Raw genomic sequence first — 3,013 nt, 5'->3', positions numbered from 1 at the left:
AAATATTTAGGATCTGTCACAAAAAGAAATTTGTTTTAAACCCGATAATTTTGCTTATCAAAATAGATGACCAAAATTTTTATGATTATTATCACTAGAATTCCTCATTTGAAAAAAGACATAAATTTCGCCAATTCTATTACATTTAAAAAATATGATACTGCTCTATAAGAAAATAATCATCAAATATTCTTTCTTTAACGGTTCAAAATATTTGCTTCCGAGCGGGATTGAACCGCCGGCCTTTGCGTTATTAGCACAACGCTCTACCGATTGAGCTACGGAAGCTTACAGATCTGAATTAACATATATAAATATATATTTTTAGAGTACATCACCAGAATATGAAGTTTTATAATGAATTATCTATCATTCCATAGATGTTAATAGAATTAAAATATTATTAAAATCATTTTTCTTTGTGATTTATTAATGTAAACATCATTGATTAATGATTATAGAGCCCTTTTCTCTTGGCCTAAAAAAGTCATGATTTTTGTGGTTGATAATATTGTGTAAATTCTTTACAATGGCGTGATGGTTTTTTATAAATGGGTAGAGTTTCTTTTTATCAATTATATCTATTGAGACGTAGTCAGCCGATTAGGAATATTGCACAACACCCTGATGCATCTTTTGAGATCTCCCTCTAATCTATCTTCATTAATTGCTCTTCTTCTCTCAAATGAGATGTGTTCAAGTGTCTTGCGAAGTGTGAGGGCTTGCATGTATGCTTCTACTTTGTCCGGGATTTCAACTGCTTAATGGTGTGATGATGAATATTTTTATTTATGGGTTAATTTTGGAATTATAGTTTTTCTCTTCAAGCATAACGTAATTGATTTTCCGTGAGTACATTATATCTATACTCTTGGCTACATCCAGAGTGCAGTGAGGATGCAATTATATAAACAACAATATAGTGTAGAATACTAACAAAATACTATAAGTCAAGTATTGAAGATTCGTAATGCCAACGAAAACGGAACCATATGCAGAAACAATAGTATTGAGAATTAGACTTGAATGTATAAGTCTTGAGCGTAGAAGATGTATTGAGGAAGACTGTAAGGATTATGTGCTTGAAAGAGCATGCAGAAAATCTATAATATAGAGCAATTTAAAGTTCTGGCGGGCAAACTCGAAAAGTATAAGAAAAATAGCCTAAAAATTTATATAAAATGCTAGGGGAGAATATTATCAAACTAGGTTAACAAAGTCTTTATTTAATAGTATGCATGATTATGCATGCATTAAAATAAACAAATTGGTTGTTTAAAAGAAGATTTATGACTAATCTAAAGATTAAAGGCCATGTAAAATCTTATCTAAAGCAAGGGTTGAAAATCCACTGTATTTTAAAAGACTTGATTATTGTATTTGTATTTTACCGCCATCATTATCTACAACTTTCGTAGTTGTTCAAAAATACGCTAATTTTTCTATAAAAAGATATATTTGTTTATAATTATGAGATATTACATCAGAAATCCAAACCAAACATTGGTGAAATTAAATTTTTTATTGCGTGAAAAGATAAATCCTTAGCCCGAATATCAATTTTAATGATAATATGCAAACAAACGATAAAATTGAGGAAAATACTTTAACTAATATAAGTCTTGAAATAAAAAATAAGCATTAAAAAAGGTTTTAAATAAGATGAAATCAAAGGAAGTATGGCTAAATATGTTTTATATAACAACTTGTATTTTTTAATTAAAAATATTGGATTAGAGGTTAAATAATTTATAAAAAAATATAAATTTATTTTAATATGCAAAAAAAGGAAAACCTAATGACTTACAGAACTATTACATAATTCTAGGTTCAGAGAGCTATAAAAAATATTATTATGAAATATTACAGGACCTTTGTTTTTTGAAAAAAATTCAAGCAATTTTTTTGTGTTGTTCTAAAGATTTATTTTATTATTTTAAATGTATTTTTCAAATGCACTGTAATTCCATATGTAATATGCATGGTAAATAATCAATTATTGACCACTCTTGAAGTTCAATTAAGAAAAGGCGGTAAATCATATAATTATTTAAAGTTTGATTTTATTATTTTCATCATTTAAAGTTTGATTTTATTATTTTCATTATTATAAGTTTGATCTTTCTATATACTGTTGTTAAACTAAATAGAAGGTTTAATCTTGTTTAAAGATGCAAGATTAAAGTGCACATGTACATTTAAAAATTTAATTGTAGGTTAATTTTGTGTTAAAACTTTGTATTTTTGCATCTTTAAGCTTAAATTGATAGTTTACCAGGAAATAGCTTATCATTAGCTTAGAAATCTTTTCATTCTCTTCAATACAACCTTTCCTTTCAAGACTAATTATTCCAGAGTTTCTCCTGTCCTATAGTTTGAATTTATGCCTCGATGACATAAAATTATATACAGAAATTAAGGGTGGTGTTTACGCATATCAATTAAGTTGTGCTCAAGGGTAAAATAAAATGCCTTGAACTAGTATATAACTCATAAATATGTAAAATTATGGGCTGATTTATGTGCCTACCAAATAACCCGGTGATTCAATGAAGTTTTATTAAAACAAGTTATTTCTTGGATTTTACAGAGCTTTTTATCAAAATTTCGAAACATACGATCTAATTTATGTGTTAAAATATCACAAACCAAATACGAGCCCATAATGAAAAATGGAAACAGAAGCAGAAGCGCTGCACTCCTACTAAATGATCTAAAAAGGGCGCAAAGCAGCTCAAATGAATATTTTTCGGTTGGTATAGAAGACGATATCTACAACTGGAAGGTTGTAATATTTGGACCACCAGACACACCATATGAGAATGGTTTTTTCGTAGCACATATGAAATTCCCACACACGTATCCTGACGATCCACCAACTTTTATATTTGAGAAAAAGATGTTCCATCCGAATATTTCTCATAATACGAATGAAGTGTGTATTTCTATTTTACATAAAAGTGGGGAAGATGTTTTTGGATACGAATCGATGAGTGAAAGATGGCTTCCGGTA

The 3,013-nt window shown here is 28.4% G+C and overlaps 1 non-coding gene across 1 annotated transcript; it reads right to left on the bottom strand.

Moving 5' to 3' along the window:
* Window positions 1–215: 215 nt before the first annotated feature.
* On the bottom strand, window positions 216–288 carry TRNAI-AAU (transfer RNA isoleucine (anticodon AAU)). Its single transcript has one exon. It is a non-coding gene; the product is annotated as a tRNA-Ile (tRNA).
* Window positions 289–3,013: the final 2,725 nt, after the last annotated feature.

This window comes from Rhyacophila brunnea, unplaced genomic scaffold (assembly GCF_057557595.1).
Source record: "Rhyacophila brunnea isolate RB1 unplaced genomic scaffold, BYU_Rbru_1.0 scaffold_86, whole genome shotgun sequence".
Classification (NCBI taxonomy): domain Eukaryota; kingdom Metazoa; phylum Arthropoda; class Insecta; order Trichoptera; family Rhyacophilidae; genus Rhyacophila; species Rhyacophila brunnea.
Note: the sequence above shows the minus strand (reverse complement) of the source record. Positions and strands in the feature narration are given on the sequence as shown.